Raw genomic sequence first — 24,948 nt, 5'->3', positions numbered from 1 at the left:
TTTATTTGCGGGAATTATGTAGAAACTTTTTCCCGAGGGAGATGTGTCTCATTATTTTTTTGAAGGGAAATGTGTAGAAACTCATGGCTAGATAATTTTCAAAGATTGGTCGGCAAAATATTCATACGATGGCTAAGAAAGAAAATCTTACATTTTCTTGTAAGATAATTTTATCACTTGAAATTATTTCAGTTCATCGCAAAATTCAAATAAATGAACCATTAATATTCTGGTCCCAACTACAAAAACAACAACATTTATCTTATTGAATAAAATGTCTTGCATGCAAGATTTAAGGGAAAAAAGTTAAATAGAGTGAGAATGGAACATGGATAGATATGAAAAGGCTTGATCACATTAGGGCATCTACAATGCCGACGCTTACACCAGGCGCCAGGGTTCGATTCCCGGTCGTTACGGTCGAATCCCGTACGATCCCAGGATTGTGGCTGGCGTCGATGGCTCTTCTGTCGTCGGGCGCCTCAGCAATTTTAAGGGAAAAAACTGTTAGATAAGCGCCCTAATAAGCGCTTGTGCGTTGGGCAATCGAACTCCTAAATCACCGCTGCTTCTTAACAGACTTTTTTTATTCTCTAAGCGTCTAAATAGGCGTCGATGCGTTGTAGATGCCCTTACCTTTTAGATGAATCCCAAGGAAGCTTCTTCGAATCAACGATTTCAGCCACGTTGTAGAATGTAGATTTCACAAAAAGATCTCTTCATTAGCTTCCCTACCAATGTCAAATAACTGAAATGTTGAAGAAATTGTCATACATGAAAATGAATTTTGCTATGAATTTTATTCTGGTCTTACATTCTCAAACTTATTTTATATGAAATTATCATGTGAATCTAGAACAAGTCACCTAATTACTACTCCTACTTGGTAATAGTTAATTTTGACAAGACACTCATTTTCTAATTGGTAACTTGGAAAGAGTATAAGAATTGAAAAACGTAATAAGAAATAATAGAGGAACTGCTGCTAGGGCTTAACTTGATGGTGGCACGATGTCGCGGGCTCGCGGCGATATATTCCAAGGACCGAAGAACAGCCGGTCGGCGCGATTAGATCGACGGCGAATGACGGAGGCGAGGGGGCGAGGACTCGTCGCGTAGTCTTCATGTGGTCAGGGCGGCAGCGGCGGCTGAGTCGCATCACAAAATTAAAGGGTTGCTCGTGTCGCGTTAACTTCCAGCGGTGCGTGCGTTCCTGATACACATAGGCTTGCTTGTGAGTTTTTTATGGGCAAGGCCCGCTCCTACGTGCCTAGGCGGGCTTACCAGCCGACGGGCTTTTTTATACCAGAAAAAAGGAAAATAAGTGGGGGCAAATAAACTGGGCTAAGTGGGGGAAGAGTTACCATACGAAGCGCTATGTACAAATGTACCTGAAAATCAAGTGGGGGCGTTCGCCCCCACAGGGCCTAACGTGGATTCGCCCCTGTTTCATAGCTAGAGGATCTTGATACTGTCAAGACAAAATATTTTTCCGGACTTCAAAATCTTAATACTCAAAACGTGCGACCAATAGTGTTGGTATTGAACTATGGCCACATCTATTTAGGAAAGATGGTAAGATTTTTACTATTTGTCCTCAGTGTATCTTTTGCATATATTATTTTTAAGTTAAACTTCATTGCTAAGTATGTTACTACGATGTTCTTCAACAGTGACTCCCGATGATAGTTGTGCCTCATTAGATCGAGGCTAAAGGTTGCATGAAAATGGTTAGCTTACGGCCAAGAATCCTACATTGCACATGAGTGCATTCGGGATTTCTCAAAGCGAGCAAGTCTTAAGAAAAATTGTGAAGGATCGCAGAGAAGTACTAGGGGGCAGCAATCAGAAGCACAGCCTACAATTAGGAAACAGGTTCATCTGCATGCTCCAATATGATGAAGCAGGAGTGCTACACATGTTCTATACTATTTAGCTGAGAGACCGCAGCAGAAGTGATTAGCTAGGTAGAATGAGTTTGAAGATGATGATGTGCTACACTATGACTGATGATTAAATAGCTAGTGTTGGTGGTAATGACTATGATGATTATTAATAGCTAATGTTGGTGGTGATTAGATAGCTAACTTAGCTAGTGTTGGTGGTGATTAGCTAGCTAGAATGAGTTTGAAGATGATGATGTGGTACACTATGACTATGATTATTAAATAGCTAGTGTTGGTCGCAATGACTATGATGATGATTAAATAGCTTGTGTAGCTGGATTAGATTCAAGTGGAGGCAACATGTGGTGCACTTGAACCTAATCCACCTTAGTATATACAACAGTGTGTGAAATGAAGGTGGATTAGGTTCAAGTGGACTGTTGTATATACTAACTAATCATGGTCATAAAATCATATGATGAAAATACTTTATAGAAAACATATACAAACACAGCGAAAATAAGCTACAATTAACAAAAGAAAAATAATAAGCAGTAGCGCTTTTCAGAAGAAACGCTATTGCTACATACCTCTATCAGCAGCGCTTATCCAACAAGAGCGCTACTGCTAACTAGGTGTAGTGGAGGATTTCGTCAAGCAGTGCGCTGTCTGTCGGCATGCCAAGCACGAGCACACGCACCCTGCAGGCAAGCTCCAACCTCTACCAATCCCCACCTAACCATGGCACGATCTGACCATGGATATCATCAAGGGGCTGCCCAAGTCCGAGGGGTCTGACGCCATCATGGTCGCGGTCGATCGCCTGACCAAGTACGCGCACTTCATTCCGCTCCATCATCCATTCACCACTGCCCAGGTCGCCCATGCGTTCTGGGAACATGTCATCAAGCTGCCCGGCGTTCCTCACTCCATCGTCTTAGACCGCGATAAGATCTTCACCAGCGCCATGTGGCGTGAATTGCTCACCGCCGCCAAAACCAAACTGCTCTACTCCACGGCGTACCGCCCGCAGACGGATGGCCATACGGAGCGCGTCAACCAGTGCCTTGAGATGTACCTGAGGTGCGCGGTGCACGACACGCCACGACAATGGCGTAAGTGGCTTCCCGCAGCAGAGTTCTGGTACAACTCCGCCCACCACTCTTCGCTCAACTAGTCCTCGTTCAAGGCGCTGTACGGCAAGGAACCAAATATGGGTGGCCTACCACAGCTGAGCTCCACCCTGCGAGACAACGCGGCATCACCAGAGCTTGACTAGACCGCGCAATCAGAGATGCTGCGCGCCGAGCTCGCACGTGCCCAAGCCCACCTCAAGAAACAAGCTGACCCCTACCGCGCTGAACGCACCTTCGACGTCAGCGAACAAGTTCTCCTCAAGATGTAGCCGTACGTGCAATTGTCCATCGCCAATCGCCCGTGCCACATGCTCTCCTACAAGCTCTTTGGCCCTTTCGAAGTGACGGAGCGGATCGGATCACTGGCTTATCGCCTGCAGCTGCCTCTAGACAGCCGCATCCAGCCGGTATTCCATGTCTCCCAGCTCAAGCCTTTCACCCCGGATTACAGTCCAGTCTTCTCGGAGCTGCCTCGAGTGCCTGACCTCACCGGTGGAGAAACTAAACCCGTGGCCGTCATGGAACGGAGGATGATGAAGAAAGGAGAGTTGCACCTGTCGTGCAGCTGTGTGTTCAGTGGGCCAACATGCCGCCATCAGCCACCACTTGGGGAGACTACAACGTCTTTCACCAGCGCTACCCATCGGCCTGTATCTGGGAAGGAGCTCCATCTCAAGGGGAGGGCAATGTCGCGCTTGCTGATGCTGATATAGCACCAGTAGTGGACTGAACAAGTGCAGTTTAGTGATTCAGCTAACTCAACTGCAACAGAGTGTGTTTCGGCCCTTGGGCCAGTGTGTGCGTGTGTGGGCCAAGGGCCATGTAAGGGTAGCCCATGAGGGGGCAGCTACTTATGTGCGAGACAGATCAGATCGGCAGCTGGTGATCGACACCAATCAACCACAAGTTTGAGATACGATGGTCTGTTGCACGACAGTCACGATGACACCCTCCTCATGCAGTCGAGCACATTAGTCCCAACTTTCCCTTTCCAGTCCAACGTGCTCAGCAGAGCAGCACCCCTTTAGCATGCAGCGTGCCCTCCATCCTTCGCCTATAAGAAACCTCGTCCCTTGATCCTCCATGGTACGGTGCGGTGTAGATAGCTTCAGACCACATATCATTTCTTTGGAGACGATGGTGTTGCCACCATGGCCACAAACCGCGGAGGTCACAGAGACGCACAACTTCGGCTGTGGGTGAGTTATCCCGCGCACCGTCCCCCACGTCAAGAACATCCATCTCCCGAGCTCCCTGCGCATCCACGGTGATGTGGTTGTGTCGCATAGGAGACGCAGGATCAGGATCCGGTTCAACTCGCCAGCAGGGTGGAGGTGCGGACCCTGCGGTTTTCTGCAACTACGAGGCTTGCGGCGACCTCATCCACGGGATCCTCGCCAACGGGTCTGGCATTGACAAGTACGACTTCGCCCCCGGGAACTAGGGGGCCACCTTCATCCGCAAGATTGATAGCCTTGAGGGTCAGGGTGGACACGGTCTAGGCCGGTCCGGTCCCTAATCGAGCCGTCCTTTGGACCGGCCGTCGGCGGTCCAGACCGGACTGGACCGAGCAGCGTCACGGTCCTGTTTCCATGGACTGGACCGGCAAGTACAAAGCCCGAGCCGGACCGAGCGTCTCTTTTTGGACCGGCCGGAGTTCACCACAGAGCACGCGCCGGAGCATGGTGACGCGGGATGGGCGCTGGAGGCAGCGGGGCACGTTTTTGAGATGTCAGGCAACTTTGGAAGATCCAGAGGGAGCGAGAGGAGCCACAAAGATCACCAGAGCGAGCTCATCGGCGACGAATTTGGCACGACGGCCGGTGGACGGATATGAAAAAGACGATGCCCGATGCGGCGATGTAGACCTCCCACGTCGTGTTCGTTGGTGCATACGACAGATCCGAGTGGGGCGTGTCCAGTGGACATAGTTCCCAGGGCCAGCGAGTCCAGTGGCCTCGCGGATGACGGCCCCCGCGTCAGTGGACATAAATGGTGACACTTTCTTCAGCCCCCGCCATGCCTGGACCGCCACGCCCCCGCCATGCCCCAGGCACGCCCTCACCACGCCCCCGCCACGCCCCCGGCATGCCCCACCACGCTCCCGCCACGCTCTCACCAGGCCCCGGCCACGCCCCCGCCACATTCTTCGGTCAGCTCGGTTAAAGCCCGGACCGGACCAAAGCTTTGTCGGGCCGGATTGCTGATCTCGGACCGGCAGATTTTTTGAGCGGGCTAGGCCCGAGCTGGCCAAGACCGCTCGTGTCGTCTACCCCGAGGGCGTCTTCTTGCGCTTTGACATCAACATCCATGTACCGTCGCTGCTGGTGTGTTAGGTGTTTAGCTATCCACATGCCCTAATTTGGGCCTGCAGAGAGGCCACCCTTGCTGTCAGTGTACAAAACTAGGGGCACATTTTTGTACCCCTTTACCTATGCACGGGCAGTCAGAGCCGCGCCTGTGACCACACCAAGCAGAGCAAGGGAGGTGAGCCAAGGTAAGACGGAAGCCCAAGACGAAGCAAAGCAACGACAAAGACCAAGGCCACAAAGATCAGATGGACGAAGCAGGTTTCCCCGGCAAGGACCCTTGCCGGGGCAGCCTCAGCGGCCCGGCAAGACCCTTCCCGGGGCAGCTCGCCCACGCCAGCCGAGCGAGCCACCCTTGAGCCCACCAACACTCGACAAATGCATTGGGACAGGGCTCGGGAGGCACCTCTGTGGTGGCATGCAGATCTTTGTGAAGACAAAGAATAGTCAAAATCAAATGAGGATAGGAAGGCAGCCATCTTCAACGAAGAAACCCACAAGACCCCCGGCAAGATCCTTGCCGGGGATGCCTGCGCGCCACAGCAAGACCCTTGCCGGGCCGCCCGGCAAGGCCCTCGCCAAGCGCACCAGCAGGGCCACCGTCAGGCCCGCACCAGCCAAGTCTTCGCTGTTGTTCGCATGCAGCTACCGACCCAGCCAGCTGGGCAGGCACCTGCGTGGCAACATGCAGCCCTTCGTGGAGGCTCCATCACCACGGCACCTCAGCTGCCTGCCTGCCTAAATGGCACCGCATGCATTGCTGGCCAGGGCGCGTGTCAACGCTTGGAGGAGCGGCGACGGACGGGATGGGCCTCGCCCCCGTCCCTGATAAAGTGAAGGGACACCTAAGCCTCGCATTAAATGCGCTTTGTCCTGTAATACCAGCGATAAGCTCTTGATGCTGTAGCACTTTCCTCCTCCTGTGTGCCACTGTGGCAGCCCCTTTCGCCTATAAAAGGAGGCCCATGGCACACGGGAGAAGGATTCGGGCTTTTTGGAGCTCGTTACACTCCGTAGCTAGTTCAAGAACTCAGAATACATCCACCAAAGCAGGACTAGGGTTTTACGCATCATCGCGGCCCGAACCTGGATAAACGAACCACATGCTCTCTGTTAGATCCGCTCTTCTCTCAACCCCGTGCCCCGCAATCGCAGTAGGATGTGATCCCATAGGTGTCGTTTTCCACCGACATCTTTGGCGCGCCAGGTAGGGGGCGCGCAATTGTGAGAATGGGTTTTAGCAGATAAGTGTGCGTTTCTTCATTGCGATGGCTCTAAGAGAAGCAGGAGAGGGGGTCGAAAGATCGACGCCGGCGCGACTACAAGCAGAAGCTAAGTCACACCGAACCCTGACTACTTTCTTTCCTTTTTATATGAGGTTATTTCCCTTAGAGATGTCGTGCCTTTGTATGGAAAACCTGCACGCCAGGGGGCTCTCCCACTGTCGACAACACCCTTCCGCGATCAACAACGCTCTCGATTCTGACTCGAGTCAAGCTCGACAGTTCGAGTGGCCGCGTTAAGAACGGTAAGGTGGCTTGCCCGGCAGCACGCATACCCGGCAGGCCAATGGGCATCCGTCCCCAAGACGTCGCCTTGGGCTTCCGCGCCGGCGAGCCTGCCCAGTTGGCGTAGGGTGTGTATACAAAGGGAAATTGAACAAGGAAATAACATGCATAGTACTGAAAGTGCTGCAGAGTTATGGTACGTTAAATTGTTGCTGCGGTTCTAACTAGAGATAGCAATTGTCTTGGTGAACCTGCAGCGGCGATAAGAAAACGGGGTGCCTAGTCCTGGCGCTGGCCCTCCACCCTCGGAATTCCGCCGACTCGGCTGATGATGGGCTCGATGCGCTCCCTGGGCGGTGCAAGGTCGGTCCCCTCCGGCAAGCTCTCCAGCACGGCGTCGAAGTCGAGGACGGGGTACCAGTGCGCCACCTTGGTGAGAACCTTGGTCATGGCACCCTGGCAAAACCTCCGGGACTTGACGGCCAGTGAGGCCGCCCAGTTAGCGTGGAGCCGCTCCAGAGCACCGACGACCTTCTCAAAGAACATGGTCAGGCTGCAATTGGCGCTCACGCTCCGCTCCGGGACATACCTCACGTGCGGCATCCCCATGATGGCCAGCTGCGCGGTGGCCTGGTTGGCGATGGTGGCGAGGCGATCGAGCCAACGGTTCTCGCCCTCCACGTGATCCGCAAAGTTGAGGCCCTCGTTCTTTCGCAACAGCTTCTCGGCCTCCAGCTCCTTGGCCAGGGTCCCCTCTCGGGTTGTAGCCTCCGACAGCACCTTCTCGAGACCCTCCAACTTCAGCTTGAAGTCTTTGATGGAGTTGTTGGCCTCGGAGAGCTCCCCAGCCATGCTGACGACCGCAGCCTGCGCCTCTGTCAGAGCACTGTTGAGCGTGTCCTTTTCCTGGGACAGCTTCAGGGCCTGCTCCTTCAGCCTGTCGCGCTCTGCCTCCAGCTCCTCCACCTTGCCAGCGTGAACCTGGGCCTGGGCATTGAGTGCTTCCTTGTGCCTCTGCTCCAGCTCACTGGTCTACTGCAAGACAAGCTTCTCCACCTCTGCATCCTTGCCGTGAAGCATGGCGGCAAGCTTCTCCTCGCGTGCAGCAAGGTCCTCCTCCTGGGAGTGCAGCGCGGCCTCATGCTGGGTCCGGGCGGCTTCGACGGCCGCGGCCAAGTTCCTCGCCGTCTCTTGAGCTTTCTCGACGTCGGCGAGCTTCATGGTGAGCTCCACGTCGCGCCTGGCCAGCTCGCCTTGGGCGGCCTTGAGCTCCTCGTGGGCCTCGCGGAACCAGTTCTGCGTCTCGGCAACATGCTCCCGGAGGTCCGCCTCCGCCTTCTCCACCACCGCCGTCCTGGACTTAACTTTGTCCAAGCAGGCGCGGTGGAGTGCCTGGAGCTTCCGGAAGCTAGCGCCCATGGCCTGGAGGAGCCGCTCCTCTTGCGAGCCGTCGCCACCAACGATTGGCTCGTCGACGACTTCAAGCCCGGCAACGGCAAGTACTTCATCGTCGAACACCTCTCCCTCGACGGGGGTCCTGGTGCTTGACACGCCTGGAAGGTGGACAAACAAGTCGTTGCTCACCCTCAGGTACTTGCCGGAGCCGGAAGCAGCAGAGGAGGAAGGCTGGTCGCCATCCTCCTCCTCCTCCTCCTCCTCCCCGGCAGCGGCCCCGCCGGTCTCCTCAGCAACGGCCTTGCCGGCCTCCCCGACGGGCCCCTTGGCGGCGGCAATCTTCTCGGCGTCCGCCTTGGCGGTCTTGGCGACGTCCTCGGACAGCGTCCACGTCCTCCGGGTTCACCGAGGAGGGGTCTTACACCAAAGAAGGGGGTGAGGGAAGGCCAGGACCAAGAGCCGGAAAGAAAAGGAAGCAGGGACGAACGACAAATGACTTACCGGTGCCAGCGCCCGGCTGGGAAACAGAAGTCCCCTCCCCGCCAACATTTGGCATCGAGGCAAAGCCGCCGGCGCCCAAGTTCTCTTCCTCCTCCTCCATGTGTGTGGGCTCGGTGCTTGGCGCCCTTGCCGGGGATGTCCCTCGGGGCCGCGTGGTCGATGGGGGCAGTGTGTTGGTAGTAGCCCTTTGTGGCCCCTCCTGCAGCTACTCTCCTCCTGCATACCTGGCAAGGTCAGAACCAAAGTGTCGTGCCCCTGACACATGTCAAAGAGGGGAGAATGATGAACTTACGCTGGGGGCTGTGCCGGGGGCTACTGTCCGGGCTGCTCAACACCACGAGGGGCGCCCTCGAAGTACCAGCCGGTGGCTGGCCACCCGCCTAGACCTTGGCCCTCTTCACCCTCTGGGCCAGCGTCTCCATGTCCCTGCAAGGATTACGACAAGTCAAGACAAGCAACATAGAGTGAGGAGGCAGAGATAACAAAAAATGAACCAGATGCTTACTCGTCGTCCGCCTCCTCCTCTGCCATCTTCCTCTTCCTCCTCGGGCTGAGGGATCCATAATCGAAGGTGACCTCCGTGTCAACACCCGCCGGAGAAGGGGAAGGAGGCGGCATCTGGGCACGCTTGGATGAAGAAGGGGAGGCTGTCTTCTTCTTCACCGCGACCTTCCCCGGCTTCTTCGCCGCCGCGGCCCTTGTGTGGGGCCGGGACCCCTCCAAGGTCAGCTGCAGCTACGCAGCCCTGACGGGCCGGACCGGCTCGCCGGAACTGGCCCGCCGCAAGACTCGTCCCCTCCCCATAGGTGGTGTCGGGTCTGCGGTCTCGGCCTCCTCCTCCGACGACTCGCCGGTCACATCCTCAACCAGAGGGGCCGGCACTGCTGGCTCCCCCGGCGGCCGCCGCCCATCGGGCGAGCTCCTCCTCCTCCACGGCTGTCGCGGCCTTGTCCTCCACACCGCCGGCGTTGCCGGCCTCCCTGGCAAGTTGCACCTCCCTCGCCCTGGTGGCGATGTAGTCCAGCTCCGCCTGGGAGGTGTCCTGGACAAGCAGTCGACATTGACATACACCTCATGCAGGGTGTCGAAGAACTGCTGCACTTCAGCATCCTCCGGCTCGTTCTAGCTCGGGACGGGGCCATGCGCGTTGCAGTCCGGCATCGTGGCAATGATCTCGGACCGACGCGAGTTATTACACAATGGGACCACCCCCGTTGGCAGCTTGAACAACGGCCCCTTGAGGACCTTGCCGGCCTTCGCGACGGCCCTCGCAACCTTGCCGGTCCGCTGGACCTCGCCGTCACGGCCCACGTCAAGCTGGAAGAGCCGCTGGCAGAAATGGGCGTGCGCCATCACCGTGAAGTTGTGGTCAAGGCCTGGGCGCAGTCGCATGATGTCAGCGGGGTTCGTGAAGAGCCAGGCTGGCCTCCCCTTGTTATGAAACGAAGCAATCCGGCGGCGGATGAAGTCCGCCCCGATCATTTCGAGGGTGAGCCCGACCTGGGTAAGCCGGAGAATCCTGGTGGTGGCAACCGTGAGCTTTCCGTCGGCGGCATCAACATCACTCCAATCACTGCCACGAACCGGCGGCGCCCGACGAACTTTGTAGAACGCCGGCGGGTCCTTCTCTTCAATCCAGCACCACCGGCCCCGCCACTCCTCCCACCTCTCCTTCATGGCGCCGTCCGGGTACACCTCCTTGGATCTTGGGATCCAGGTGACGCAACCAGAGATGGCACCCCCGTCTAGATCCGAGGGAAGAAATAGTGGCGGAAGAGCGTCGTGCTGGGGTGCACCCCGGCAAAGCCTTCGCAAAGGTGCGCGAAAAGGGCCATGCACGCCACCGCATTCGGAGTAAAATCCAAGAGAAGGAAGCCGAAGGTGTGCATGATGTCGCTGAAGAAATGAGAGAAGGGAGGGCAGAGCCCGCAAGAAAAGTAATCAACGAAGAAGGGGTATCGATTTGGGGCAGGCTCGGCGCAGGCGGCGGGGATGACACGCGTGGCCGGGTGCCCCGAATTCTCCCCCCATCTTCACTCCCCACAGGGACTTGAAGGAGTCCTGAAGCTCGAACACGTCGACGGTCAAGGGGAAGAAGAAGGCGGACTGCGTCCGTTGCCCCGACAGCGCACTCTCCGGCGGCTCCACAGCCCCGGCATCCTTGGCCACCCCCTTGCCCTTGGTGGATTTTGGCGCCATGGTGGCTGAAGGAGGAGGGAGGAGCGGAGGGCGGCAGAAGCACAACGGCGGCGAGCGGAGACGAAGCTTGGAGAAGAGGAGGGAGACAGGTGGAGGTCTCCGAGATTGGGGTTGCGCGAAGGGTAAAAGGAACAGTGCCCCCGCGATTATCCCTTTTTATGGGGAAGCCGCGGGTCGAGCCGCCCATTTACTGCAATGTGATGCATGCGTGTGAAAACCGTCCCACGCATGCCACCCACGTCACGCATGCCCCTCCACGCTGCGCCTCGCGCGCGGGTCGTGGGAAGCACAGCGCGCGAAAAATCTTACCACGGTAAAAATCGCCCCGCCTGCCCACGCACTGTTTTGGGCCTGACCCAACAATGTATCGCGCTTATGTGTGGCCCAGGCCCGGGGGCTCCTGTCGGTGTACAAAACTAGGGGCACATTTTTGTACCCTTTACCTGTGCACGGGCAGTCAGAGCCGTGCCCGCGACCACACCAAGTAGAGCAAGGGAGGTGAGCCAAGGTAAGACCGAGGCCCAAGACGAAGCAAAGCAACGACAAGGACCAAGGCCACAAACATCAGATGGATGAAGCAGGTTTCCCCGGCAAGGACCCTTGCCGGGGCAGCCTCAGCGGCCCCGGCAAGACCCTTGCCGGGGCAGCTCGCCCACGCCAGCCGAGCGAGCCACCCTCGAGCCCACCAACACTCGACAAATGCATTGGGACAGGGCTCGGGAGGCACCTCTGTGGTGGCATGCAGATCTTTGTGAAGACAAAGAATAGTCAAAATCAAATGAGGATAGGAAGGCAACCATCCTCACTGAAGAAACCCACAAGACCCCCGGCAAGATCCTTGCCGGGGACGCCTGCGTGCCACGGCAAGACCCTTGCCGGGCCACCCGGCAAAGCCCTCGCCAAGCGCACCAGCAAGGCCACCGTCAGGCTCGCACCAGCCAAGTCTCCACCGTCATTCGCATGCAGCTGCCGACCCAACCAGCTGGGCAGGCACCTGCGTGGCAACATGCAGCCCTTCTCGGAGGCTCCACCACCACACCACCTCAGCTGCCTGCCTGCCTACATGGCACCGCATGCATCGCTGGCCAGGGCGCGTGTCGAGGCTTGGAGGAGCGGCGACGGACGGGACATACCTCGCCCCCATCCCCGATAAAGTGAAGGGACACCTAAGCCTCGCATTAAATGCGCTTTGTCCTGTAATACCAGCGATAAGCTCGTGACGCTGTAGCACTTTCCACCTCCTGTGTGCCACTGTGGCAGCCCCTTTCGCCTATAAAAGGAGGCCCATGGCACACGGGAGAAGGATTCGGGCATTTTGGAGCTCGTTACACTCCGTAGCTAGTTCAAGAACTCAGAATACATCCACCAAAGCAGGACTAGGGTTTTACGCATCTTCGCGGCCCGAACCTGGATAAACAAACCGCGTGCTCTCTGTTAGATCCGCTCTTCTCTGAACCTCGCGCCCGCAACCGCAGTAGGGATTCTTGTGATCCCATAGGTGTCGTTTTCCACTGACACCTGCTACCGGAGCTCTGACGGCACCCGGCAAGGTCTGTGCGATTTGCCATTTGTAGTTGGAGCCTGGTGATGAGGAGATTGCCAAGCCGCCGTGCTTCCACACCCACGCCTTTCCACACCCCGTGCATCAGACCGTGGTTCTACCAAGAGTCAAAGTGCCCAATTTGCAGGCGTGAGGTCATGGATTACTTTGGCTTTAGATACTGAGATTAGATAGATCTCGGATCCAGATGAGCTATTGATCTATTACGTAGCCGCCGAGCAAATTCATGTATTCCTTAGCTAAAGATGGATTGAAGGAGCAGTAGTCATTAGATCTCAAGTCCTAGTCCAAGATAAGCATTTCATATAAGATATTCTATAAAATAAGCAATTCTGTTGGCTTCGATAGCATGATATGGTTGAGTGGAGTACTAATCTCATGAAATTACAGTGGTGAAGTTTTTATCACAATAATTCAGTTTTTATTTCAATTCTGTACTAGAATCATGAACTAGAATATAGATTTAACACACATATACACATCACGGCCACAACACATATAGAGACTGGAGGTTCCAGAGCTTCATGATTAACGAAATCAACACACTTCCCTAGAAAACCATGGGAACGTCTCATACGACCGAGATGGATAAGAGGCAGTACAAAACCTAATATTTGATAATTGATGGGTGGGGGTACAAATATCACCTGGCCAGCACCTACCAAGGTTTTGGTTACCAAATCCCGAAAATATCGAGTGGTTACCATTCATTTTTTTAATACTCGGTAACTGTACGTGCGGCGTTCAAATTAAAAAATTCAAAAACACTCGGGAACTGCTCAAAATCTCAAAATTTTGAGTGCTAACCAAAACCCAGGCACCTACACATTGAATATTTGTCCCGAGGTGAGCCTTTTCATGTATAACATATCAGAAAATGAGCAAATGGATATGGATGAATGGAGAAATTTCTGTGATAAATATTTTTATCCAACAGTTTCAGTTTACTCTTTCAATTCTTCTTTAAGAGCATCAAGAAGACCATAGTATGACACACAAACGTACAAAGCCCTGCACAAACAACACATAAAGGTTGGAGCTTTGGAACTTCATGACTAACAAAATCGCCACATTCGCCTAGCAAACCATGGGAACGTCTCCTACTATCGAGATGGATAAGAGGCAGTATGAAACCTGATATTAGATAATTGATGGGATGGGGGAACAAGTATCATCCGACACCTACGTTTGGTTCTCTTATTCCCTGTATCCTATATCTAAAGTGTCTTTGCTGTAAAAATGGAGTTTGTGAGTTTATGTCGCTTTTTGTAGTAAGATGTTGCTCTTCCCTTCCCTCACAAATGCTAGCAGGTGTCCTTTCTTCCTTCGTTAGAGTTAATTGTGCTAACCATTCTGCTTGAATTCTTGAAATGGATTGGGAAAACCAGGATAGTGAGTGTGTTAAAAGGAAGACGTTATAATATCGATAATGATTTGACGTGTCTCTTGTGTAACTGAAGTGACATTTAATCTTCCAGTTCCATTTTAGCACTAGTTGCTTGGCACGCCTCAACAACTCTTGATCTCCAAATAGGAATCAGATTGCTTGGGTTTGCCTAGCTAAAGTGAGCTTCCGGGGAGATATATTATGTGATGTGTTTGTATTGCTGCTTGGAATATTTGGAAACAAAGGATAATCTTCTATTTCATTGTGTGCTATGCAAACTAAAGCTTCTTAGGGAAAGCACCAAGACATATCTTTTGCGTCTATGGTTTAGAGTGACTCTTTAGTTTATGAGTGTACATCGCTTTTCATAGTACGACGTCACTCTCCCCTCCCCCCATTAGTGCTACTTTTGGTCCCTAGTCAGAATTAAGTGTGCCACCAAATCTTCTTGAACCCTTCATACGGATTTGGAAATCCAAGATAGTAATGAAGGAGAAGATCTTTGCATGGATCTTATTATCTCACGAACTAAACACAAGGAATGTGCTGAGAATAGAGAAGTTATAATGTCGCATGTCACGTCTGTGACTCAAGTAACATTTTTATCTTCCACCGCCCTTTTATCATTACTCAAAGGGCACGCCTCAACATATCTTAGTCTGTGAACCAGAATCGGATTGATTTGGTTTTTATTGCTAAAGTGTGCTTGAGATCTAGCTAGCTACTATGTTTAGTGTTTACTAGTGGTTGGGGCGTGCCATTGGCACGCCTCCTGAGCGTTCATGTGCGCACTTATCAGCCTACGCACGTCCGTTGGTCCAGGTTAATCCTTGATGACATTTATATACAGCCAAAGTGATTTGACTACAGATGAATATGCAAATCTTTTCTGACTTTAACCTCCCGATTTGTTCCATAATTTATTACAAACTTGCATCAGGCATAGCAAGGTAATAGGTCTATATTAACAGATAGTGGCAGTCTTACAAGGTGGATGATATAGCACACCCTGCGAACCGACAATTACGCTTCATGGAAACACAATTCAATCATGTTCATAGGTGTGTCCCTGGAAAAAAAGATGGTCTTGTTGAATACTAAATGACATGAGTTCATTGTACGAAATGAATACTAAATAAAATGAATTCTTAAGTGTGTCCAGAAAAGCATTTTCACAGCTTTGACAATTCGAAATGAGTTCATTGTAGCCACTGGGCCGGGCCTGTTGGGCCTCTTCAAACTTCCCGTATCCCAGGATTCAGGACCAGTGAGCTTTTTGGTTGTTGATATAATTATATACCTAAATAATTTACAGTGAACTAATGAATAAGTGGTGTACATATGTAACCTTGACATCACAACCTAATGAAAGAATAAATCAGTGCGATGATATATGAACCTGAAAAAAAAGAACAAAAGGTCAGGACATACATATGTGTTAATACGTATACATCAAACTTTCATTGGTTAGATATATTATGAAGCAATTCATATCAACAAATGGACCTCCAAACCAAAAGAGGAACTTCTTCATGATGCGAGTGAATATACTTGACTATATCTACCAAAATCCAAATGGACGAGTTGGGTAAGAGCTCTGATATAAAGTAGAAATCCATGACTTTGACTCCATTTTCCATATGCTATCTTTTGGACGAGTTTGGTTATATACACATGAATCAGGAAAACTTGTGTCTATATATATATATATATATATGTCAACTTTACATTAAACCAAACATGCCCCCTAGCAATTTCAGAACTCCTTTCTAACTACAAAGTTCATCTAGACATAACACAAACGTTGAATACTTCATCATTGCCATTTGATGTAGATGATTCCAAACTAAGTTGGGAGTTGCAAACCAAACTATTGTGTTCATTTAATTTTGAAACCTGTTCCTAAATGTACACATCTTGAAAAAAAAATGCACTAATAAGAGTGGTACTCTGCTGGTGAAAAATAAACAGAAGACTACTCATGTGCATCATATCCCACAATTAATTTATGATGCTAGCAGAGCTGTAAGAAAACAGCTGGATATGCACAGGGTACAAGCACAACATGGCTTGGACATGTCGTGGCCTAATCTACCTTAGCTAGTAGCAATGGTGCTGCACGGTGTTAAGTGCAAACTTCTTCTGAATGGCCTTGCTTATTCAGTGTTTTTAATTATTGTGCAGCCTTTAATCCTAATTTAACGGACCTCATCTGGCTCTCAAATGAAATGTACTACGGCTCAAAGAGCAGCAGCTTTCTTTGCTTCACCTTTCCGCCCTAACAAATCAAGTGCCCATTCAATCTGCAGGCTGCAGTTTCAAGTAATCACAAGGCAAAACAAGCACAAGAGAGTAGCCTGAACCCTGCAAGCCAAATTGTATTCCTCACATCTGAACCCACAGTGTCTTGAACAATGTTCGGCATCACCAGTGCAGACATATCGTATCAAACAGATCGTCCAAATTCTAAACATTAACAAATTCAGTTTCCGTTGCTCCCACCGAATATACGGCCTTAATACCGACAGAGTTGCATAAATTAAGAAACGCAGAGACATGAAAGCAATACCTCTCGCCTTTGAGGTTGTCGTCGACGCATCCGTCATCCCCAAGATCCTCCTTCGACGTTCCGCTCGCTTAAGCTCTGAAAACAACACGCACCATAGTACACAGAGGAAACACAACATTAAGCAGTCAGCAGTCCACACATCGAATCTGATCCGACGAAGCAAGAAAGATTCAAAATCTACTCACTGTGTCGTGATTGTCCTGGTTGATCAGGAGTCCAAGAAGGCTTCTCCGAGCTGGCTTTGGCACATGAGCGAATCCTGAAGCACAGAAACACCAGAAGAAACAGATCATCGCCATGCCAATCAAAAATGAGAGGTCTAGTGAAGATCAAAGAAACACCACAACAACCTATTCGACTATATCTCTTCTTTAATAATTTCTTTTCTTCTTTGTAATTCTAATTAGTCAACATGGCAGAAGGATTTATCCCTATTTAATCTTACATTAGTATCTAAATTTACGGTTGGCATATATGTTAATACCCCCAGCCTAAAATCTGAGAAGAGCAAAAAGAAAAAAAACTCAGAAAGTTCCCATGGTTATTCTAAGTTTCCGTTGAACTGGCGAAATCATCTGTAGGTAGTTCAAGTTTTACGCCGCATACAAGAACTGAACGTCCTCGGACACCTGACAAATGTAGGACAAGTCAGGCAAGCAACAATATATTGAGGATGAAAAAAATGCTTATCGATGCATGAGTTGAGAAACCAATCATATACCTTCATATTAAACAACACAATTATCCAAGAAAGATGTTAAGCCTGGAGAGCTCTTCAACTGAATGAAAAACAGCAAGTCTGCATATCAATTAACAACAGAAGAGACAGATTGTTAGGAAATCCAGCAGTAAACAAAAAAACACGCTGCTAATTCTTAATATCATAAACCTGTAAGATTGTACACACGAAGTCATGTCAGTAATTATTACGCCAAATCAGTATACCACCGCCATAGTACTACACCGTCAAATTACCTATACAATTAACAGACTAAAGAAAATCATTTCAACATGAATTAGACGAACCATAAAGAACTAATTAAGGGATATTTAAGGTGTAAATGCAGGTACATACCTCTGCTTATAGAAGTCTCTATTACAGTACTCTCTTTCACAGCTTGATTACAGATCTAAGCTTCTATATATTAACAAATATATTTCTTCAAGTCAGAGGCCGAAAAAAGAGAACACTCATTCAGTTACCATTTTCTAACCTTTACATCCTCACTCCTCTTCCACGAAAAGCATGCTAACTGAATATTATTAGTACTCCCTGTCATAAGAATGATATTAGTTAGATACCAAGATATGTCAGGTTGCTGGATTAGTTCAAGGGACACTTTAGACAGCCAAAATAACAATAGCACGCATGCATCAGATTCCTCACTGTTTTTGCGTGGCTGACTGACTGCAGAGAAGGTTATGGAGGATTGTGTGATCTCACCTGAGAGGACCTCCCTTTGTTGCCGTGCGCGACGAAGAGGGGTGCGGAAGGAGGCGGCTGCGTGTGACGAAGATGTTGCGGGGATGGAGGCGGTGGCGTTGACCAGAAGTGGGGGGGGGGGGGGGGGGGGGGGGGGGAGATGCGATGGTCGGTGATGCTCTCCCATCCGCCGCTGCAGCTCCCTCTCCTCGTTCCTCTCTCTCTCCCTCCTCTCCTTCCTTCTCTCTCTCCTGAAGGGACCAGTCCATTAGGCTGGATCAAATCGAGCGCCCCCGCCGTAGCCCTTGGCCTGCAGGTCGCCGCCGCTACTGGAGACGCCCGCCACCGTGCCCGCAAGCCACCTCGACGTGATGAGAGAGGTGGCGTGGAGACGAGGACATGGACGTGGGACTCGATCCTTCGTGTGGCAGCGGCTAGCGTCGCGGTCGATGGCGCCCCTGCCGCCCACTTTCATGGATCGAGATTGAGAAGAGAAAGGGGAAGGAGATAGGTCACATAGAGGGGGAGGGAGACTGGGATGGGGAGATGAGGCGGCGGCATGCTGGGGTCGAGGGCTCGGGACGGGAGATGAAGCACGAGCGCCGGTGAGGCTGGCGGCGGCGGCGGAGAGAAGAGAACGAAGGCTGTGAGCGAGAGGTGCGAGGGGCGCGTTGTTTCTGTCCTCTTTGACACAGTAAAACGCGACAGTAAAACCTGCGGACGTGGCACTCGTGAGCGGGCGCCCATGCCGCGACTGTTAAAGGGTTCAACTATTGCTGCCAAAAATATTTGGGAAGAAAGAATAATGCTCTATTTCAAGGTGTGTTGTCAACTAGAACTACATTACTCTAGAACACACCAAGGAAAATATTTTGCTCTAAGGTTCAGGGTACCACATTATTTTGTGAATATAGGTCACTTCCGTTAGTACGACATTGCTCTATGCTTCCCTCATTAGCGCAAGTAGTCTTATTTCTACCCTCGTCATAGTTTTTTTTTTTTGCAATGACACTCGTTAGAGTTAAGTGTCCTGCAAAATTTGCTTGAACCCTTCAAATGAATTTAGGAATTCCAAGATAATACTCAAGCAAAAGATCTTTCGATGGCTCTTATTATCTAACCAGTTAAATGCTAGGAGTATGTTAAAACATAGACATCATAATATCGGCAATGATATGGCATGTCTCCTGTGTGACTCAGCAAACATTTTATCTACCACTGCCCTATTTGCATTTATTTTTTTAGAACAAACAAGCCACATGGATCGGGCTTTAAATTAATAAAGACACCATTACAAGTAGAGTCACAGATACTTAAAACATAGCACAAGGATGCAGGTTTTCTGTCCCAAAAGAAGGTTCAGATTACATGACCAGCTGGCCAAACCGAGCACGCATGCTCAATACCCAAAAGACGCAACATCCCTAAGTGGCGACAGGGGACGCTCTAGCGATACTCGGCACACCTCAACATCTCTTTGTGTCTGAATCAGAATCAGATTGATTTGGTTTCTCTGGCTAAACTAGAATTTCGTGGGCATCTATTATATTAAGTGGTTACTATTGCTGTCGGGAATTATTTCAAAGAAATAACAACTCTTGGTAGGAGAAGCACTGCTACTTGTACAAGCAACACAAGCCTTCTTCTTTGAGACAGCGGGTCCTTTCTTTTTTGCCCTACCATTCCGAGTAGTCATTTGTCATGTTTTGGTCGCAAACCACACATGACATATTGGTCCTGCTCGACATGTGCATTCGTGTATTTTGCATGATCTCTACACATGTTATTTTTGTGTTGCAACACATGGGTATTCTTACAAGTACATCCTCTACCAATGCGGTCGATTATTATTGGTACCATTGACAGGACAAAACTGGGAAAACGAGCCTTGTTCCCATGTAGCTTACCATGTTCATCATCTACTCATTTCAAATACTTCAGTTTACTAATGGAAAGTTTGAACAAACTGAAGCACATTTTTATTCACACGAAAGAAGGTATATGCAGATTCTCTACGATTGATGAAATTGATTTAATTTTTGTTTTACAAAAGAAAGTTTATGATGTTTGAAAAATAGTTTAAATGGAGTTTTATTGTTTCTCTGTCAGTAATATGCAGCTTGCAAACTGTGCCAGAAATGCGAAGATAAAAATAATTATTAAATGTATGTGTCCATACGTAGCAATGTGCTCCACACATACACACATAATTAATGCACAACGGTAAATAGGGAGATAATAAATGTAATTAAAAACTGATCATATAATCTTCAAGGAAATATATGACAATTAATTCATGATAATAAGACAATAAATAACAATATTGAATTATATATTCTTGCTTCATACAGATAAGAAAAACTAATGTATAATTAAGGCATGAGAATAAGTTATAAATTTGTGCAAAAATGTGTCGGACAAAAATAAAATTAAAATAGTGGGAGCATATGTGCATCATAAGGCCCCACAAGGACTTCGGGATTGGTCTGGGAGGTGCCTAGGGCCCCTAAACACCCTCCCTGGGGCACCTGCACAGGGCGTCAGGGCCCACCTAGCCTTTCCGAGCTCTCTCTTGGGGACTCCTCGCTATATATTCACTATGTGACTCCTACTTATCAACGATTGTTTCTAGAGGCGGAAGCGCCGCCACCATTGTTCTTTATCCCTGAGGGCTAGTGGAGGCTAGGATTTAACCTCTAGGGAGGATCAAACTTCACCATTGAATCCATCATCTCCGTCTTTAATAGTTTATGTAGAGCTTGAATGTTTTTTCGTCGATAATATGCAGCTTGCAATCTGTAGCATCAGTATGAGAGAATTTTTGTCATAATGGTAGTTATGGGTTACTTTTGCCACATAATAAGAAAAAACCATTGGAAGTGGAAGGAACACATGCATAAAACCATTGACTAAAGCACTTGAATGACTAACAAACACTGACAACTCTAGTAATATCTCACAACCATGCGGTAGGTTTATGACAACCCCCAAGAGTTTAAGAATCAATCGCCTTTGGATCCCTTTGGTACTTGTTTATTCATGGCAAATCCCCTAGGAATGGATAAAAAGTATATAAGTGCCTAGTATTTTATAAATGCTAGACATTATTGTGTTTAACAAGAGAGCGCCATTCCCATATTTAACAAGAGAACAAGGGGACTATCTGAGTATCATAAATACAATGGGTTTAGACAAAATAGCTTGTGTTGTCCCAAAAAATTGAACTACATGATCGATAATACCATGAGATACACATAACTCTCTAGCTTTGGTGGTTGTAGCGTGATCCCAAGGAACAGAGAGCTTTATCTTAAAATTTTTGAGCATAATGATCCTTTCGGTTTGGTGCATTATGCTCAAATTTGTATCATTGCCCATTATATTTGAAACAAGTATATGTTGTATTTTGTTATGCATGCAAGACATCATAGGATAATTACCCATTTGAATTCAACATCCTCAGCTCTAACACTGAACAGAGAGTGGGCGAGCAAAAGGGAAGGATGTCATCATACAGAGTATCACACATGAGCAATGCAGGAGACTGACCAGACCCTCTGGCTGGGCCAAAAGCCTGGTCTCCTTGTAGTAACTCAAGTGATTCATACAAGATGAAAGTAATCTCATAGAAAATTGGATTGTCTAAAACCCTGTTAAAATGACAATGCAAAATTGAAATTGACACAACTTGAATTTTGAGGAATAGAGCTTAAATAGAGATATAGATGCAAGAAAACACCTGCATACATGCGCAACTCATAATTTCAATGACATAATGGGACAACACAAAAAATATAAGCATAGTTATATCAGCTACTTCTTGAGCTTACGTTGGGTGATACAGTAAAGTAGAGATAAGTATTTCCCTTAGTTTGAGAACCAAGGTATCAATCCAGTAGGGGACAACGCTCAAGTCACTGAATACCTGCACAAACAATTAAACAACTTGCACCCAACGCGATAAAGGGGTTATCGATCCCTTCACGGGCACTAGCAAAAGTGAGATCTGATAGAGATAGATGAAAGTAAACAAACGGTAAAGTAATTTTTTTTGGTATTTTTGGTTTATAGAACGGAAAGTAAAAGATTGCAAAAAGAGTAGATCAGAAACTAATATTGTGGATCGGAAACTTCTGTGATGGAAAATGGACCCCGGGGCCATAGGTTTCAATAGAGGCTTCTCTCAAGATAGAAAATAATACTGTGGGTGAACAAATTACTGCCGAGCAATTGATAGAAAAGCGCAAAGTGATGACGTTATCTAAGGCAATGCTCATGAATGTAGGCATCACGTCTATGTCAAGTAGACCGAAACAATTATGCATCTACTACTATTAATCCACACATCGACCGCTATCTAGCATGCATCTAGAGTATTAAGTCCATAAAGAACGGAGTAACACATTAAGTAAGATGAGATGATGTAGATGAATTAACTCAAGCAATATGATGAAAACCCCATCTTTTTATTCTCGATGTCAATAATACAATATGTGCCTTGCTACAACTACTGTCACTGGGAAAGGACACTGCAAAATTGAACCCAAAGCTAAGCACTTCTCCCATTGCAAGAAAAACCAATCTAGTTGGCCAAAGAAAACTGATAGTTTGAAGAGAATTACAAAGATATCAAATCATGCATAAAAGAATTCAGAGAATATTCAATAATATTCATAGATAAGCTAATCATAAATCCACAATTCATCTGATCTCGGTAAACACACCGCAAAAAAGTATTACATCGAACAGCAAGGAGAACATGGTATTGAGAATCAAAGAGAGAAAAGAAGACATCTAGCTACTAGCTATGGACCCGCAGGTCTGTAGTAAACTAGTCACGCTTCATTGGAAGGGTAATAGAGTTGATGTAGAAGCCCTCCGTGATCGAATACCCCTCAGGCCGGGTGCCGGAAAAGGTCCCTAGATGGGATCTCATGGGTACAGAAGGTTGCGGCGGTGGAAAAGTGTTATCCTGGATGCCTCTGGTGGTTTGGGATATATGGGAATATATAGGCGAAAGACTTAGGCCAGGAGGTGCACGAGGGGCCCACAAGGGTGAGGGGCGCGCCCTACCCCTGGGCGTACCCTCCGTCCTTGTGGCCGCCTCGTGGCTCCTCCGACTTCATCTCCAAGTGTCCTGATTGTCTTCTGGTCCAAGAAAAATCATCGCGAAGGTTTTATTCCGTTTAGACTCCATTTGGTATTCCTTTTCTGCGAAACTCAAAAACAGGGAAAAAACAGGAACTGGCACTGAGCTCTAGGTTAATAAGTTAGTCCCAAAAATAATATAAAATAGCAGATTAATGCATATAAAACATCCAAAACAGATAAGATAATAACATGGAACAATAAAAAATTATAGATACGTTGGAGATGTCTCAATATCAGAGATGCAGATGTTTTCATCTACAACTTGTGAGAATAATTTTTTTTCCAAAATGTAGATACAAGATAGGAATCTTTTTTCTCCGATCATCTTCGCTATAGAAATTGTGATAGGAGCTTTCATTCTAACAGTCCCATAAGTACGTAATTGGGACGAGTCCCCACTCCTCTAGGCCTCCATGATATATTTATGTGCCTGCAAGACAATAACATTATGGCCGAACTTATTTGAAATTATCTGCTAAGCTATATTGGATGATTGTCACTAATATGAAAAAATTATCGACCTGTCCACAACAAGTTAAATCTCATGAAGACAATTACCACATCAATAGGCTCCTCTTAAAGGAGTGATAACCAAAAAGTGTAGGGGACCTCCATGGTAAAAAAAAGGTGTAGGCGTTCGCAACAGTCTTCAAGGGAAGTATCGGAACCCTAATTTATTGATGCGACACAAGATAAGCCAAAGATTATTTATATGCCTTAGGAACAGCTGTTGAGTTGTCAATTTAACCACACATATGGAAACAAATACTTGCTTGAGGGAATTCCCAAATCGATATAGTGATTGTAATCGGATTGCAATGAAACATCTTAATCGAAAATAATCAAGAGTTTCCATGTACAACGTACCATAAAGATAGCAACAATATAGATTTTTCTGAATACCAATATTTTTTATGAAATTTTAAAAATATAGTCTTGATTTTCAAATTTACAAAAATATTACCCCGTCGTCCTTGTAACGAACGAAGAGTGACTCTCATCCATCTATGGGGCGAAATGGCACTCTTAGTTCTCAACAAAACTAAGGTGGCACTTTTAATTCTAACTCTGAACGAAAATAGTGCAACTACGATAACATCTAGCAAACCCGCGTGCATACCAGTCCGAAGCTCCCTTGGCCGAACGCTCACGCCATCAAGACTGTATTGATGACGAGAATCCATTCGGACGAAGAATAGCTCGAATCATGCATTATGGAACATAAATTTCGCCTTTAAATCTACATCGGTCATCGGAAGCCTACATCGCGCTCAGTGAGATGTTTTCCAATTACTCTCATCCATCTACTTATCTAGTAGTTGGCAACTTCGTAGAATTGTGCCTCGTCCTATTGTTGTCAATGGTCACGCGCAGCATGATCCATGGCATCCGCGACGTGAACTAGATGTTGCCAACTCTGACAATTACAACAATATAAAGAGGGGCAATGTTGACGAGGTTGGCGGCTTCTAGATAAGTAGTTGTGTGCATTTAATTGCAAAATTTCTCACCAAGCGTGATGTTCGCTTGCGATGATCGAGGTAGATTGAAAGAAGAAATAAGACCTCATGGTGTAGAGTTCAAATGACTCTTCATCTCAATGGATTCTCCTCATTGATGTGAGCGGTGAGGGTTTGACTAGGACAAGCTCTAGTGTGCACAAGAGATGTACAATCGTGTGGCTACATAGGGTAGAAGAACTATGTGTGCCTAGTTAGAATGAATAGTGCCTCTTCGACTTGGGCGGGAAAGAAGAGTGCTTCTTTGGCACACACGTGGAAGAAAAGGGCATCTTCGCCCATGCTTGGACAAATATTACATAAAAGATCTCATCTAGTTATGTTCCATCCCAGAGGCTGGCTTACCCTCCTCGTCTGCACCAGGCCTACACATGTCGTAAAGAGATCACATAGGATTTTCCAT

General features: G+C 48.4%; 1 long non-coding RNA gene across 1 annotated transcript; it reads right to left on the bottom strand.

Moving 5' to 3' along the window:
- Positions 1 to 14,781: 14,781 nt before the first annotated feature.
- On the bottom strand, positions 14,782 to 17,692 carry LOC147981415 (uncharacterized). The gene is made up of 6 exons (XR_015599905.1): positions 17,527 to 17,692; positions 17,341 to 17,426; positions 17,173 to 17,250; positions 16,637 to 17,080; positions 16,452 to 16,526; positions 14,782 to 15,281 (listed from the first exon to the last, which is right to left on the bottom strand). It is a non-coding gene; the product is annotated as an uncharacterized LOC147981415 (long non-coding RNA).
- Positions 17,693 to 24,948: the final 7,256 nt, after the last annotated feature.

Source organism: Triticum urartu, chromosome 3A, assembly GCF_056163025.1.
Source record: "Triticum urartu cultivar PI428250 chromosome 3A, HENAU_Tu73, whole genome shotgun sequence".
Lineage (NCBI taxonomy): Eukaryota > Viridiplantae > Streptophyta > Magnoliopsida > Poales > Poaceae > Triticum > Triticum urartu.
The sequence above is the reverse complement of the archived record's forward strand: the minus strand, read 5'-3'. Positions and strand labels throughout refer to the sequence as shown.